Raw genomic sequence first — 17,500 nt, 5'->3', positions numbered from 1 at the left:
AGACCTTGGCTGGGTTGCGCGCCCTGGTGGGCACCATGGTGCGCACCAAGGAGCGCTCCGAAGTGTGCTCCAAGGTGCGGCCTGCACGAAGTCGGAGCCCGGTTTGCCCCGGGTGTGCACCTCGGGTGGGCACCTTGGTGCGCATGCCTTGCCTGGGCTGCGCACCAGGGCGGGCTCAAGATGGCACCCGCGTTCCTTTTTTTTCACTATCTTTCAAAACGGAAATTTTAAAATCTCATTTTTTTTTGCCTTTTTCTGGAAATTAGTGAAGGCAGCGCATCAAAGGTGCGCACCTCGCTGCCCACCACGGTGCGCAACGCCGGTGGGCACCCGGGAGTGCTTCGAAGTGTGCTCCAAGGTGCTGCGTGCACGTTGTCGGAGCCCGGTTTGCCCCGGGTGCGCACCTCGCGTGCACCTTCGTCGGGGTGGGCACCTTGGCTGGGTTTGCCCCGGCTGCGCTCCGAAGCGGGGTTATTGGAGCGCCGCCTCTTTTTTTGTCGGAGCGTTTGGTGGGGTTTCTCGCATTGGCTCTTCCGAGGCCCGGTTGCCACCCTGGCGCGCACGAAGTCGGAAGTAGGGTTAATTGCCCGGGTGCGCACCTTTGCCAGGGTGGGCACCTTACCTGGGCTGCGCACCAGGGCGGGCTCAAGATGGCACGCGCGTTCCGTTTTTTTCACTATCTTTCAAAACGGAAATTTTAAAATCTCCTTTTTTTTTTGCCTTTTCTGGAAATTAGTGAAGGCAGCGCATCAAAGGTGCGCACCTCGCTGCCCACCTTGGTGTGCTCTGAGGTGCGCACCCGGGAGCGCTACGAAGTGTGCTCCAAGGTGCGGCGTGCACGTTGTCGGAGCCCGGTTTGCCCCGGGTGCGCACCTCGCCTGCACCTTGGCCGGGGTGGGCACCTTGGCTGGGTTTGCCCAGGGTGCGCTCCGAAGCGGGGTTACTGGAGCGCCCCCTCTTTTTTTGTCAGAGCGTTTGGTGGGGTTTCTCGCATTGGCTCTTCCCAGGCCCGGTTGTTGGGTGCGCTCCCACCCTGGCGCGCGCGAAGTTGGAAGTTGGGTTAATTGCCCGGGCGCGCACCTTCGCCAGGGTGGGCACCTTGGTGCGCACACCTTGGCTGGGCTGCGCACCAGGGCGGGCTCAAGATGGCACCAGCATTCCCTTTTTCTCACTATCTTTCAAAACGGAAATTTTAAAATCTCGTTTTTTTTTTGCCTTTTATGGAAATTAGTGAAGGCATCGCATCAAAGGTGCGCACCTCGCTGCCCACCTTGGTGTGCTCCGAGGTGCCCACCACGGTGCGCAACGCCGGTGCGAACCCGGGAGCGCCCCGATGTGTGCTCCAAGGTGCGGCGTGCACGAAGTCGGACCCCGGTTTGCCCCGGGTGCGCACCTCGCGTGCACCTTGGTGCGCACACCTTGGCTGGGTTACGCGGCCTGGTGGGCACCATGGTGCGCACCAAGGAGCGCTCCGAAGTGTGCTCCAAGGTGCGGCGTGCACGAAGTCGGAGCCCGGTTTGCCCCGGGTGCGCACCTTCGCCGCGGTGGGCACCATGGCGTGCACGAAGTCGGAGCCCGGTTTGCCCCGGGTGCGCACCTCGCGTGCACCTTCGCCGGGGTGGGCACCTCGGCTGGGTTGCGCGCCCTGGTGCGCACCAAGGAGCGCTCTGAAGTGTGCTCCAAGGTGCGGCGTGCACGAAGTCGGAGCCCGGTTTGCCCCGGGTGTGCACCTCGGGTGCGCACCTCGCGTGCACCTTCGCTGCGGTGGGCACCTTGGCTGGGTTGCGCGCCTTGGTGGGCACCATGCAGTGCACGAAGTCGGAGCCCGGATTGCCCCGGGCGCGCACCTCCGCCAGGGTGGGCACCTTGGTGCGCACAACTTGCCTGGGCTGCGCACCAGGAAGGGCTCAAGATGGCACCCGCGTTCCGTTTTTTTCACTATCTTTCAGAACGGAAATTTTAAAATCTCGTTTTTTTTTGCCTTTTCTTGAAATTAGTGAAGGCAGCGCATCAAAGGTGCGCAACGCTGGTGCGAACCTGGGAGCGCTCCGATGTGTGCTCCAAGGTGCGGCGTGCACGAAGTCGGACCCCGGTTTGCCCCGGGTGCGCACCTCGCGTGCACCTTGGTGCGCACACCTTGGCTGGGTTGCGCGCCCTGGTGGGCACCATGGTGCGCACCAAGGAGCGCTCCGAAGTGTGCTCCAAGGTGCGGCGTGCACGAAGTCGGAGCCCGGTTTGCCCCGGGTGCGCACCTCGCGTGCACCTTCGCCGCGGTGGGCACCATGGCGTGCACGAAGTCGGAGCCCGGTTTGCCCCGGGTGCGCACCTCGCGTGCACCTTCGCCGGGGTGGGCACCTTGGTGTGCAGACCTTGGCTGGGTTGCGCGCCCTGGTGGGCACCATGGTGCGCACCAAGGAGCGCTCCGAAGTGTGCTCCAAGGTGCGGCCTGCACGAAGTCGGAGCCCGGTTTGCCCCGGGTGTGCACCTCGGGTGGGCACCTTGGTGCGCATGCCTTGCCTGGGCTGCGCACCAGGGCGGGCTCAAGATGGCACCCGCGTTCCTTTTTTTTCACTATCTTTCAAAACGGAAATTTTAAAATCTCATTTTTTTTTGCCTTTTTCTGGAAATTAGTGAAGGCAGCGCATCAAAGGTGCGCACCTCGCTGCCCACCACGGTGCGCAACGCCGGTGGGCACCCGGGAGTGCTTCGAAGTGTGCTCCAAGGTGCTGCGTGCACGTTGTCGGAGCCCGGTTTGCCCCGGGTGCGCACCTCGCGTGCACCTTCGTCGGGGTGGGCACCTTGGCTGGGTTTGCCCCGGCTGCGCTCCGAAGCGGGGTTATTGGAGCGCCGCCTCTTTTTTTGTCGGAGCGTTTGGTGGGGTTTCTCGCATTGGCTCTTCCGAGGCCCGGTTGCCACCCTGGCGCGCACGAAGTCGGAAGTAGGGTTAATTGCCCGGGTGCGCACCTTTGCCAGGGTGGGCACCTTACCTGGGCTGCGCACCAGGGCGGGCTCAAGATGGCACGCGCGTTCCGTTTTTTTCACTATCTTTCAAAACGGAAATTTTAAAATCTCCTTTTTTTTTTGCCTTTTCTGGAAATTAGTGAAGGCAGCGCATCAAAGGTGCGCACCTCGCTGCCCACCTTGGTGTGCTCTGAGGTGCGCACCCGGGAGCGCTACGAAGTGTGCTCCAAGGTGCGGCGTGCACGTTGTCGGAGCCCGGTTTGCCCCGGGTGCGCACCTCGCCTGCACCTTGGCCGGGGTGGGCACCTTGGCTGGGTTTGCCCAGGGTGCGCTCCGAAGCGGGGTTACTGGAGCGCCCCCTCTTTTTTTGTCAGAGCGTTTGGTGGGGTTTCTCGCATTGGCTCTTCCCAGGCCCGGTTGTTGGGTGCGCTCCCACCCTGGCGCGCGCGAAGTTGGAAGTTGGATTAATTGCCCGGGCGCGCACCTTCGCCAGGGTGGGCACCTTGGTGCGCACACCTTGGCTGGGCTGCGCACCAGGGCGGGCTCAAGATGGCACCAGCATTCCCTTTTTCTCACTATCTTTCAAAACGGAAATTTTAAAATCTCGTTTTTTTTTTGCCTTTTATGGAAATTAGTGAAGGCATCGCATCAAAGGTGCGCACCTCGCTGCCCACCTTGGTGTGCTCCGAGGTGCCCACCACGGTGCGCAACGCCGGTGCGAACCCGGGAGCGCCCCGATGTGTGCTCCAAGGTGCGGCGTGCACGAAGTCGGACCCCGGTTTGCCCCGGGTGCGCACCTCGCGTGCACCTTGGTGCGCACACCTTGGCTGGGTTGCGCGGCCTGGTGGGCACCATGGTGCGCACCAAGGAGCGCTCCGAAGTGTGCTCCAAGGTGCGGCGTGCACGAAGTCGGAGCCCGGTTTGCCCCGGGTACGCACCTCGCGTGCACCTTCGCCGGGGTGGGCACCTCGGCTGGGTTGCGCGCCCTGGTGCGCACCAAGGAGCGCTCCGAAGTGTGCTCCAAGGTGCGGCGTGCACGAAGTCGGAGCCCGGTTTGCCCCGGGTGCGCACCTTCGCCGCGGTGCGCACCATGGCGTGCACGAAGTCGGAGCCCGGTTTGCCCCGGGTGCGCACCTCGCGTGCACCTTCGGCGGGGTTGCGCGCCCTGGTGGGCACCATGGTGCGCACCAAGGAGCGCTCCGAAGTGTGCTCCAAGGTGCGGCGTGCACGAAGTCGGAGCCCGGTTTGCCCCGGGTGCGCACCTCGCGTGCACCTTCGGCGGGGTTGCGCGCCCTGGTGGGCACCATGGTGCGCACCAAGGAGCGCTCCGAAGTGTGCTCCAAGGTGCGGCGTGCACGAAGTCGGAGCCCGGTTTGCCCCGGGTGCGCACCTCGCGTGCACCTTCGCCGCGGTGGGCACCATGGCGTGCACGAAGTCGGAGCCCGGTTTGCCCCGGGTGCGCACCTCGCGTGCACCTTCGCCGGGGTGGGCACCTCGGCTGGGTTGCGCGCCCTGGTGCGCACCAAGGAGCGCTCCGAAGTGTGCTCCAAGGTGCGGCGTGCACGAAGTCGGAGCCCGGTTTGCCCCGGGTGCGCACCTCGCGTGCACCTTCGCCAGGGTGGGCACCTCGGTGCGCACACCTTCTCAATGTTTTCTTGCCTTTTCTGGAAATTGGTGAAGGCAGCGCATCAAAGGTGCGCACCTCGGTGTGCTCCGAGGTGCGAACCCGAGAGCGCTCCGAGGTGCCCACGAAGTCGAAAGTCGGGTTAATTGCATTGTTTTCCCCGGGTGCGCTCCGAGGTGCGCAACATCGGCGCGCACCAAGGAGGGCTCCGAAGTGTGCTCCAAGGTGCGCACGATGGCGTGCACCTCTGGTGCGCACGATTCGGAGCTCGGTTTGACCGGGGTGCGCACACCTTGGCTGGGTTGCGCACCTTTTGTGCGCTCCAAGGTGCGCACGAAGTCGGAGCTCGGTTTGCCCCGGGTGCGCACCTTCGCCAGGGTGCGCACCTTGATGCGCACGCCTTGGCTGGGCTGCGCACCTTGGTGGGCGCCATGGTGCGCACCTTTCGTGCGCTCCAAGGTGCGCACGAAGTCGGAGCTCGGTTTGCCCCGGGTGCGCACCTTGGTGGGCGCCATGGTGCACTCCGAGGTGCCCAAGATTGGTGCGCACCAAGGAGCGCTCCGAAGTGCGCTCCAAGGTGCGCGCGAAGTCGAAAGTTGGGTTAATTGTCCGGTTTGCCTCGGGTGCGCACCTTGCGTGCACCTTCGCCAGGGTGGGCGCCTTGGTGCGCACACCTTGGCTGGGCTGCGCACACCTTGGCACCCGCGTTTCCTTCATTTTAAATTTTTTTTTTTTACAATCTCTCAAGTGGGAAATTCTATAATCTCAACTTTTTTTGCCTTTTCAGGAAACTTTTGAATGGAGCGCATCATTGGTGCGCTCCGAAGTGTGCTCCAAAGCTCTCTCCAGCTGCGTGCACCTGCCCCGGCCGCGCACCCGGCCCCGCCCAGCTTCGCTCACCTGTCCCGGGCGTCTGGTGCGGAACCTTAGAGTAAGAAACATCACCGTGCACCTTGGCCAACGTGCGCGACTCGACCGAGCGCGCACTGGCCGAGGTGCACACCGATTTCACCTGGGTGCGCGCGCAGCACCTCGGGCGCACCGGGGTGCGCGCACAACGCCCGGGTTGCACCGTGGCCTGTGTGCTCGGGGTGCCTCGGGTGCGCGCTCGGTGTCGCCCCCGCGCGCGCGGTAGTGCGGGCAGCGCACCCCGGCCCGGCCCGGCCCCGACGAGAACGCAAACGGGCAAAAGGTTTATTCAAATAGCATTGCGACGCCCGGCGAAAAACTAAAAAAGGGTGCAACACCGGGACTTCCCGGGAGGTCACCCATCCCAGTACTACTCCGGCCCAAGCGCGCTTAACTGCGGAGTTCTGATGGGATCCGGTGCACTAATGCTGGTATGATCGCACCCGTTATGAGCTTGTCGCAGTGTGTACTTAGCAAACCGCGACCCACGTGCGAATCCACCCCGGCCACCCACCCCCGTCGAGGTGCACACCCTCCCTCGCGAAGTGCGCCCCGTTCGCCAAGTGTGAGCCCTGCCCGGGTGCGCGCACCTTGCTAGGGCGTCGGGTGTGCACCCGGCCCGGCCTACGTGCGTGCACCTGGAGGGGGCGTCGTGTGCGTGCAGTGTCCCGTCTGCAACGCGGTGCCCACACACCACCTCGGGCGCAACGACCTGCGCTCACATGTGGGCCGAGTGCACCTTGGTGCATGTTCGGGGCGCCTCGGGTGCACGCTCGATCTTGCCCCGGTGCACCAAGGCGCTCGGTTTGCCCCGGGTGCGCACTTGGTGCAAGGTGGGCACCCAAAATAGGGATCAAGCACCAAAACACAAGTTTCGGGATGCAAAATGGGACCCAAGGACCACAAATGCGTTCCAAGACCCATGATGGGTCCACGAGAACAAAAATGTGTTCCGAGACTTAATAAACAAATATTGGGTTTTAGGAGAAGAAACATGCTCTGATGCCCAAAACGAGAATCGACCCCGAAAAGGCCACAGGCCAAAAGTGGGATGCGAGACAAAAAAAAATGGGACCCGAGGACCAAAATTGGGTTCCCAGGTCGAAGACAGGGCAACCGGACAAGAAACGACCTCTAAGGCTCGAAATGAGTCCCGACGACTAAAACTTGACAAGAAGCACCCATCAGGCACCCAACTCGACACCCATGGGATGCCGACCCACCCGGGCTTCCACCTAGCACACCTTGGCACCCACCCACCCTCGCACCCAACCTCGCACCCAACTTAGCACCTTTGAACCCACATTGGCACTCACCCTGACCCTGGCACCTTGGAACCCACATTGGCACTCACCTTGACCCTGGCACCCACCTTTGCACTCACCTTGGGACCCACCCTGGCTCCCACCTCGGCACCCACCCAGACACCCACCTTGGTTCCTTGGCACCCACCTTGGATCCTTGGCACCCACCCCGACACCCACCTTGGCACGCAACTTGGCTACTTGCCACCCACCTTGGCTCCTTGACGCCCACCCCGACAACCACCCCGTGACCTACCCTGGCTAGGGTTGGTGCACACCCACCCTGGTGCCCACCTTGGCACCCACCCTATGACCCACCTTGGCACGCACCTTAGTACCCACCCCGTTACCCACCCTAGGACCCACCCCGTGACCCACCTTGGCCAGGGTGGGTGCACCCACCCTGGTGCCCACCTTGGCACCCACCCATCCTAGCACCCAGCCTGTGACCGGGCTTGGAACCCAACCTTGCACCCGCACCCGTCTTGGCCAGTGTGGGTGCGCACCCATCCTGGCACCCACGTTGTGACACACCCTTTAACCCACGCACCCTAGCACCCACGTTGGCACCCACCTTGGAACCCAACCTAGCAACTTGGCACCCACCCCGTGACCCACCTTGGCATCCACCATAGCAGTCGCCGACTTGGCACCCACCTCGGCACCCACCTTGACACTTGTGGACCCACCTTGCCACTCACCCTAGCATCGACCCATCCTAGCACCCACCCTGGCACCTTTGCACCCTAGCACTCACCCATCCTAGCACCTAACCTGTGACCCACCTTGACACTCACCCTCGCACCCACCTTGGAACCCAACCTAGCACCCACCCACCCTGACACCAACCCTAGCACCTACCCACCCTTGCACCCACCCTGTGACCCATCTTGGCACCCACCCATCCTACCACTCAACCTATCACCCACCTTCTCACCCACCTTGGCATCCACCTTAGCACCCACCCACACTGGCACCTTGGCACCCACCTCGGGCAAGGTGGGTGCACACCCACCCTGGCACCCAATTTAGAACCCACCGAGCATGTTACCCACCTTGGCACCCACATTGCAGCCCACCCTAGTACCCACCCTATGACCCACATTGGCATCCACACCCTAGCACCCAGGCACCTCGACACCCGCCTTGACACCCACCCTAGCACTGAACCTGTGACCCACCTTGGAACTCACCCTAGAACCCACCCACCCTGTGAACCACCTTGGCATCCACCTTAGCACCCACCCACCTTGGCACCCACTCTAGCACTCACCCATCCTAACACCCAACTTGTTACCCACCTTGGCACCCGCCCTCGCGTCCACCTTGAAACCCACCCTAGCACCCACCCACGCAGGAGCCCACCTTGGCACCCAACCTAACACCCACGCATCCTGGCACCCAACTTGTGACCCACCTTGGAACCCACCCTAGTACCCACCTTTGAACCCACTATATCACCAACCCACCTTGGCACCCACCCTATGACCCTCTTTGGAATCCACCCTAGCACGCACCCACCCTGGCACCCACCATGGAGCGCACCCTAGCACCCACCCACCTCGGCACGCACCTCAACACCCACCTTGGTGTGCGCACTGCGCCAACCTCTCAAAGACCCTATGTGGTGCGCTCCAAAGTGTACACCTTTGGTGCGCTCCAAGGTGCGCACCTTTGGTGCACACCGAGGTGCACACCAAAGTGTGCACCGAGGTGAGCACCAAAGTGCACTCCAGGGTGCACACCAAGGCGTGCACCTTTGGTGCGGTCAATGCAAACGAATTCGGAAGTTGGGGTCGATGTCCTAATCGCTGCTGCAGACTACACGTATGAGAATCGGACAAATAGCTTTATATAGGGGAGGTGTTGCGTTTGATGGGTCGACTCCCCTGGTTGTGTGCACTGCACCAACTTCAAAGACCCTGTCTTGTTTAAGAAGTCAAAAGTTGGGGTGGATGTCCTAATCATTGCTGCAGTCTACGCATGTATGAGAATCAGACAAATAGCTTATATAGGGGAGGTGTTGCATTCGGTGGGTTGACTCCCCTGGTTGTGCGCACTGCGCCAACCTCAAAGACCCCGCATAGCAGAAGAAGTCGGAAGTCGGATTTTGGTGAGCACCAAGGCGTGCACCTTTGGTGCGGTCAACGCAGACGAATTCAGAAGTTGGGGTGGATGTCCTAATCGTTGTTGCAGGCTACACATGTATGAGAATCAGACAAATAGCTTATATAGGGGAGGTGTTGGGTTTGATGGGTCAACTCCCTTGGTTGTGCGCATTACGCCAACCTCAAAGACCTTGTTTTCGTTAAGAAGTCAAAAGTTGGGGTCAATGTCCTAATGGCTCCTGCAGGCTACACATGTATGAGAATCGGACAAATAGCTTATATAGGGGAGGTGTTGGGTTTGATGGGTCGACTCCCCTGGTTGTGCGCATTACGTCAACCTCAAAGACCTTGTTTTCGTTAAGAAGTCAAAAGTTGGGGTCGATGTCCTAATTGCTCCTGTAGACTACACATGTATGAGAATCAGACAAATAGCTTATATAGGGGAGGTGTTGGGTTTGATGGGTTGACTCCCCTAGTTGTTCGCATTACACCAACCTCAAAGACCTTGTTTTCGTTTAGAAGCCGAAAGTTGGGGTCGATGTCCTAATTGCTCCTGCAGGCTACGCATGTATGAGAATCAGACAAATAGCTTATATAGGGGAGGTGTTGGGTTTGATGGGTCGACTCCCCTGGTTGTGCGCATTGCGCCAACCTCAAAGACCCTGCATTGCGGATGAAGTCGAAAGTCAGAGTTTGGTGTGCTACAAGGTGTGGTCGAAGGTGCTCACCTAGGTGTGCACCTTTGGAGCACAGGAAAAGTGCCCTCCAAAAGTGCGCACCTTTGGAGTGCACAAAAGTGCCCTCCAAAAGTGCGCACCTTTGGAGCGCAGAAAAGTGCCCTCCAAAAAGTGCCCTCCAAAAGTGCGCACCTTTGGAGCGCAGAAAAGTGCCCTCCAAAAAGTGCCCTCCAAAAGTGCGCACCTTTGGAGCGCAGAAAAGTGCCCTCCAAAAAGTGCCCTCCAAAAGTGCGCACCTTTGGAGCGCAGAAAAGTGCCCTCCAAAAAGTGCCCTCCAAAAGTGCGCACCTTTGGAGCGCAGAAAAGTGCCCTCCAAAAAGTGCCCTCCAAAAGTGCGCACCTTTGGAGCGCAGAAAAGTGCCCTCCAAAAAGTGCCCTCCAAAAGTGCGCACCTTTGGAGCGCAGAAAAGTGCCCTCCAAAAAGTGCCCTCCAAAAGTGCGCACCTTTGGAGCGCAGAAAAGTGCCCTCCAAAAAGTGCCCTCCAAAAGTGCGCACCTTTGGAGCGCAGAAAAGTGCCCTCCAAAAAGTGCCCTCCAAAAGTGCGCACCTTTGGAGCGCAGAAAAGTGCCCTCCAAAAAGTGCCCTCCAAAAGTGCGCACCTTTGGAGCGCAGAAAAGTGCCCTCCAAAAGTGCGCACTTTTGGTGCGCACCAAGGCGCTGGTTCGGTCGTTGCAGGCGAGTTCGGAAGTTGGGGTCGATGTCCTGAGCGGAGGTGCAAACTACACAGGTGTCGGAATCGGACAAATAGCTTATATAGGGGAGGTGTATGCTTCGATGGGTCGACTCCCCAGGTTGAGCGCACCGCGCCAACCTCAAAGACCCTACGGTATGGATGAAGTCGGAAGTTGGGTCCGATGACCGATTCGATTAGTAGGTATGCTCATGAGGTCGGAATTTGGGTCCGATGACCTGCCATGTGCAGGAAGGCGAATGTTGACACTGTGCGTTGCAAGGTGCACACCAAGGCGCTGGTGCGGTCTTTTTAGTCGAGTTCGGAAGTTGGGGTCGATGTCCTGATCGGAGGTGCAAGCTACACAGGTGTGGGAATCGGACAAATAGCTTATATAGGGGAGGTGTATGCTTCGTTGGGTCGACTCCCCGGGTTGAGCGCACCGCGCCAACCTCAAAGACCCTACGGTATGGATGAAGTCGGAAGTTGGGTCCGATGACCGATTCGATATGTAGGCATACTCGCGAGGTCGGAATTTGGGTCCGATGACCTGCCACGTGCAGGAAGGCGAATGTTGGCACTGTGCGTTGCAAGGTGCGCACCAAGGCGCTGGTTCGGTCGTTGGAGGCGAGTTCGGAAGTTGGGGTCGATGTCTTGATCGGAGGTGCAAACTACACAGGTGTGGGAATCGGACAAATAGCTTATATAGGGGAGGTGTATGCTTCGTTGGGTCGACTCCCCGGGTTGAGCGCACCGCGCCAACCTCAAAGACCCTACGGTATGGATGAAGTCGGAAGTTGGGTCCGATGACCGATTCGATATGTAGGCATACTCGCGAGGTCGGAATTTGGGTCCGATGACCTGCCATGTGCAGGAAGGCGAATGTTGGGACTGTGCGTCGCAAGGTGCGCACCAAGGCGCTGGTGCCGTCGTTGCAGTCGAGTTCGGAAGTTGGGGTCGATGTCCTGGTCAGAGGTGCAAACTACACAGGTGTGGGAATCGGACAAATAGCTTATATAGGGGAGGTGTATGCTTCGATGGGTCGACTCCCTGGGTTGAGCGCACCGCGCCAACCTCAAAGACCCTACAGTATGGATGAAGTCGGAAGTTGGGTCCGATGACCGATTCGATACGTAGGCATATTGGCGAGGTCTGAATTTGTGTCCGATGACCTGCCATGCGCAGGAAGGCGGAATTTGGGTCCGATGACCGAGTTGATGGCGTGCCATGCGCAGAAAGGCGGAATTTGGGTCCGATGACCGAGTTGATGTTGATGGCCCGCCATGCACAGGAAGGCGGAATTTGGGTCCGATGACCGATTTGAAGGCGTGCCATACGCAAAAAGGCGGAGTTTGGGTCCGATGACCGAGTTGATATTGATGGCCCGCCATGCGCAGGAAGGCGGAATTTGGGTCCGATGACCTGACATACGCATGGAGTCCGACTCGGGGGCCGATGTTCGATTCGATGACTTGCATTGTGGGTAAAGTCGGAAGTTGTGGTCTTTGACCCGATTCGATGACCAGACTTCGGCTGCTTGAGAATCGGACAAATAACTTATATAGGGGAGGTAGTGTTCTCGAGCATCCTCCCCCCGTGCCCGTTTATGTCGATTGATGCTGGTGCTCGACTGGTTGGAGCGCTCGGATGCAAAAATCTTGCACCAGGATTTATCGATTGTGATGGACACGGCAAGTCTCCTGATTGCTATGCAGGAGCTCATCGTGAATCTCTATGCGGCCTTGGTATGGACTCGACCTGCGGAATGGTTCGGCAATGGTAGTCGCTCCAACACGTCCTTGCAATGGCCACAGAGGTGATTCGACTAGAGCTCCAGTCTAGCTTTTGGGTTGCTTGGCGGACTGGTATAGCCGCGATCGAGTTCCGGCCATGAACGTTTTAGATAGCTCTTGGGCTTTCTGGGACGGAAGTCGGAAGTTTGGGCTGTTGTCCGATTTGATGACCATTCTTCGGATGTGTGAGAATCGGACAAATAACTTATATAGGGGACTGTGTTGTCTCACGCAGCCCCCTCCGTGCCCCTCTATCTCGACCGATGTTGGTGCTTGAAAGGGTTGGGATCGCTCGGATTTATAAACGTGCACCACCATTTGTCGAGTGTGAGGGACGCGGCAGGTCTCCTAAATGCTATGCGGGCGCTCTCTGAGAATCTCTATCCGGCCTCGACACAGACTAGTCTTGCTGAATGGTTTGGCACTGGTAGTCGATCCAACACGTCGTTGTTGTGGCCGCCTAGGCGATTCGATTCGAGCCCCCGTCTAGCTTTTGGGTTGCTTGGCGGATTTTGCCCTATCCGCAAGTGAGCTCGGTCCCTAAACGTTCGAGAAACCCGATTGCTATGCGCCGACTCTCTTTCTTGCGAGCCTCCATCTAGCTTTTGGGTCTCTACGGAACGGAAGTCGGAATCTGGGACCGTTGTTTGATTCGACGAGGCAGACTACGGTTGTGCGAGAATCGGACAAATAACTTATATAGGGGAGGTGTTGACTGGAGCATTCTCCCCCGTGCCCCTCTAACTCGACCAATGCTGGCGCTCGAACGGTGGTAGCGCTCGGATTTTCATTGAGCGCCAGCATTGGTCGATTTAGAGGGGCATGCGAGATTCCCGAATGCTATGCGAGGGCTCTAACGGAAATGTCTATTGGTTTCGGTATGGATGCAATTGCGAGTGGTTCGGCAAAGGTAGTCGTTCCGATGCGTCCATGTCGTGGCCAAATCGATAATTCGATTTGAGCCCTCGTATAGCATTTGGGTCTCTCGATGTGATTCCGCATTCCAGTCCCTTTGGGCACTGCTTGAGCCGCATCCCAGGGGGTTCCCTTCCCAATAATCTGCCTCGCAACCCGATTGCTATGCGGTGAGGCTCCTCGGCCGCCTCGGAACTATCTGTGTATCAGACGCATCGCGGGATAAGGGGTTGGCAACGGTAGTCGCCCCAAGCGCGTCCGATGCTTGGACCATTCCGAGGCGGCCCTGAAGCCTCTTCCGTCTAGCCGTTGGGTCCTTCTCGCCGCATCCCTCGCCTCGCACCCCGATTGCTATGCGGTGAGGCTCCTCGGCCGCCTCGGAACTATCTGTGTATCGGACGCGTCGCGGGATAAGGGGTTGTCACTGGTAGTCGCCCCAAGCGCGTCCGATGCTTGGACCATTCCGAGGCGGCCCTGAAGCCTCTTCCGTCTAGCCGTTGGGTCCTTCTCGCCGCATCCCTCGCCTCGCACCCCGATTGCTATGCGGTGAGGCTCCTCGGCCGCCTCGGAACTATCTGTGTATCGGACGCGTCGCGGGATAAGGGGTTGTCATTGGTAGTCGCCCCAAGCGCGTCCGATGCTTGGACCATTCCGAGGCGGCCCTGAAGCCTCTTCCGTCTAGCCGTTGGGTCCTTCTCGCCGCATCCCTCGCCTCGCACCCCGATTGCTATGCGGTGAGGCTCCTCGGCCGCCTCGGAACTATCTGTGTATCGGACGCGTCGCGGGATAAGGGGTTGTCACTGGTAGTCGCCCCAAGCGCGTCCGATGCTTGGACCATTCCGAGGCGGCCCTGAAGCCTCTTCCGTCTAGCCGTTGGGTCCTTCTCGCCGCATCCCTCGCCTCGCACCCCGATTGCTATGCGGTGAGGCTCCTCGGCCGCCTCGGAACTATCTGTGTATCGGACGCGTCGCGGGATAAGGGGTTGTCACTGGTAGTCGCCCCAAGCGCGTTCGATGCTTGGACCATTCCGAGGCGGCCCTGAAGCCTCTTCCGTCTAGCCGTTGGGTCCTTCTCGCCGCATCCCTCGCCTCGCACCCCGATTGCTATGCGGTGAGGCTCCTCGGCCGCCTTGGAACTATCTGTGTATCAGACGCGTCGCGGGATAAGGGGTTGTCACTGGTAGTCGCCCCAAGCGCGTCCGATGCTTGGACCATTCCGAGGCGGACCCGAAGCCTCTTCCGTCTAGCCGTTGGGTCCTTCTCGCCGCATCCTTCGCCTCGCACCCCGATTGCTATGCGGTGAGGCTCCTCGGCCGCCTCGGAACTATCTGTGTATCGGACGCGTCGCGGGATAAGGGGTTGTCACTGGTAGTCGCCCCAAGCGCGTCCGATGCTTGGACCATTCCGAGGCGGACCCGAAGCCTCTTCCGTCTAGCCGTTGGGTCCTTCTCGCCGCATCCCTCGCCTCGCACCCCGATTGCTATGCGGTGAGGCTCCTCGGCCGCCTTGGAACTATCTGTGTATCGGACGCGTCGCGGGATAAGGGGTTGTCACTGGTAGTCGCCCCAAGCGCGTCCGATGCTTGGACCATTCCGAGGCGGACCCGAAGCCTCTTCCGTCTAGCCGTTGGGTCCTTCTCGCCGCATCCCTCGCCTCGCACCCCGATTGCTATGCGGTGAGGCTCCTCGGCCGCCTTGGAACTATCTGTGTATCGGACGCGTCGCGGGATAAGGGGTTGTCACTGGTAGTCGCCCCAAGCGCGTCCGATGCTTGGACCATTCCGAGGCGGACCCGAAGCCTCTTCCGTCTAGCCGTTGGGTCCTTCTCGCCGCATCCCTCGCCTCGCACCCCGATTGCTATGCGGTGAGGCTCCTCGGCCGCCTTGGAACTATCTGTGTATCGGACGCGTCGCGGGATAAGGGGTTGTCACTGGTAGTCGCCCCAAGCGCGTCCGATGCTTGGACCATTCCGAGGCGGCCCCGAAGCCTCTTCCGTCTAGCCGTTGGGTCCTTCTCGCCGCATCCCTCGCCTCGCACCCCGATTGCTATGCGGTGAGGCTCCTCGGCCGCCTTGGAACTATCTGTGTATCGGACGCGTCGCGGGATAAGGGGTTGTCACTGGTAGTCGCCCCAAGCGCGTCCGATGCTTGGACCATTCCGAGGCGGCCCCGAAGCCTCTTCCGTGTAGCCGTTGGGTCCTTCTCGCCGCATCCCTCGCCTCGCACCCCGATTGCTATGCGGTGAGGCTCCTCGGCCGCCTTGGAACTATCTGTGTATCGGACGCGTCGCGGGATAAGGGGTTGTCACTGGTAGTCGCCCCAAGCGCGTCCGATGCTTGGACCATTCCGAGGCGGACCTGAAGCCTCTTCCCTCTAGCCGTTGGGGCTTTCTCGCCGCATCCCTCGCCTCGCACCCTGATTGCTATGCTGTGAGGCTCCTCGGCCGCCTTGGAACTATCTGTGTATCGGACGCATCGCGGGATAAGGGGTTGGCAGTGGTAGTCGCCCCAAGCGCATCCGATGCTTGGACCATTCCGAGGCGGCCCTGCAGCCTCTTCCGTCTAGCCGTTGGGGCCATCTCGCCGCATCCCCCACCTCGCACCACGATTGCTATGCGGTGAGGCTCCTTGGCCGCCTCGGAACTATCTGTGTATCGGACGCATCGCGGGATAAGGGGTTGTCACTGGTAGTCGCCCCAAGCGCGTCCGATGCTTGGACTATTCCGAGGCGGCCCTGCAGCCTCTTCCGTCTAGCCGTTGGGGCCATCTCGCTGCATCCCCCACCTCCTCGGCCGCCTCGGAACTATCTGTGTATCGGACGCATCGCGGGATAAGGGGTTGGCAGTGGTAGTCGCCCCAAGCGCGTCCGATGCTTGGACTATTCCGAGGCAGCCCTGCAGCCTCTTCCGTCTAGCCTTTGGGGCCATCTCGCCGCATCCCTCGCCTCGCACCCCGATTGCTATGCGGTGAGGCTCCTCGGCCGCCTGGGAACTATCTTCGTATCGGACGCATCGCGGGATAAGGGGTTGTCACTGGTAGTCGCCCCAAGCGCGTCCGATGCTTGGACTATTCCGAGGCGGCCCTGTGGCCTCTTCCGTCTAGCCGTTGGGGCCATCTCGCCGCATCCCCCACCTCGCACCCCGATTGCTATGCGGTGAGGCTCTTCGGCCGCCTTGGAACTATCTTCGTATCGGACGCATCGCGGGATAAGGGGTTGTCACTGGTAGTGGCCCCAAGCGCGTCCGATGCTTGGACTATTCCGAGGCGGCCCTGCAGCCTCTTCCGTCTAGCCGTTGGGGCCATCTCGCCGCATCCCCCACCTCGCACCCCGATTGCTATGCGGTGAGGCTCCTCGGCCGCCTTGGAACTATCTTCGTATCGGACGCATCGCGGGATAAGGGGTTGTCACTGGTAGTCGCCCCAAGCGCGTCCGATGCTTGGACTATTCCGACGCGGCCCTGTGGCCTCTTCCGTCTAGCCGTTGGGGCCATCTCGCCGCATCCCCCACCTCGCACCCCGATTGCTATGCGGTGAGGCTCCTCGGCCGCCTTGGAACCATCTTCGTATCGGACGCATCGCGGGATAGGGGGCTGTCACTGGTAGTCGCCCCAAGCGTGTCCGATGCTTGGACCATTCCTAGGCGGCCCTGAAGCCTCTTCCGTCTAGCCGTTGGGGCCTTCCCGCCCCATCCCTCGCCTCGCACCCCCGATTGCTATGCGGTGAGGCTCCTCGGCCGCCTTGGAACCATCTGTGTATCGGACGCATCGCGGGATAAGGGGTTGGCACTGGCAGTCGCCCCAAGCGCGTCCGATGCTTGGACCATTCCGAGGTGGCCCTGAAGCCTCTTCCGTCTAGCCGTTGGGGCCTTCCCGCCCCATCCCTCGCCTCGCACCCCGATTGATATGCGGTGAGGCTCCTCGGCCGCCTTGGAACTATCTGTGTATCGGACGCATCGCGGGATAAGGGGTTGGCACTGGTAGTCGTCCCAATCGCATCCGATGCTTGGACCATTCCGAGGCGGCCCTGCAGCCTCTTCCGTTTAGCCGTCGGGGCCTTCCCGCCGCATCCCTCGCCTCGCATCCCGATTCCTATGCGGTGAGTCTTCTCGGCCGCCGCGGAACTATACCTGTTATTGCTACTGCATCCTTCGGCTGGTAACCTCCTCTGCCGCCTTGGAACGTTCTCTTTGTCGGACGCGTCGCGGGATAAGGGGTTGGCACTGGTAGTCGCCCCAAGCGCGCCCGATGCATAGACCGCTCCGAGTCGACCTTGCTTTCAGCCTCTCACATGCATAGACCTCTCTGAGTCGACCCTGCAGCCTCTCACGTTTAGCCTTTGGAATCTCGCCTCACAACATGATTGCTATCCTTGATGCATCCCTTGCCTCGAGCCCTGATTGCTTTCTTGGCTGCATCCCTCCTCTCCTCACAGCCCGGTTGTCATCACTGCTTCATCCGTCGCTTCATGCATTCTGGCTGCTGG

General features: G+C 60.3%; 1 non-coding gene across 1 annotated transcript; it reads right to left on the bottom strand.

Annotated features, from left to right (window-relative positions):
* Positions 1-5,820: 5,820 nt before the first annotated feature.
* LOC131864763 (5S ribosomal RNA) lies at positions 5,821-5,939 on the bottom strand. The gene has a single exon (XR_009363526.1). It is a non-coding gene; the product is annotated as a 5S ribosomal RNA (ribosomal RNA).
* Between the last annotated feature and the right edge of the window lie 11,561 nt (positions 5,940-17,500).

This window comes from Cryptomeria japonica, unplaced genomic scaffold, assembly GCF_030272615.1.
Source record: "Cryptomeria japonica unplaced genomic scaffold, Sugi_1.0 HiC_scaffold_91, whole genome shotgun sequence".
Taxonomy (NCBI): Eukaryota; Viridiplantae; Streptophyta; class Pinopsida; order Cupressales; family Cupressaceae; genus Cryptomeria; species Cryptomeria japonica.
This window is presented reverse-complemented; position numbering and strand designations above follow the sequence as displayed.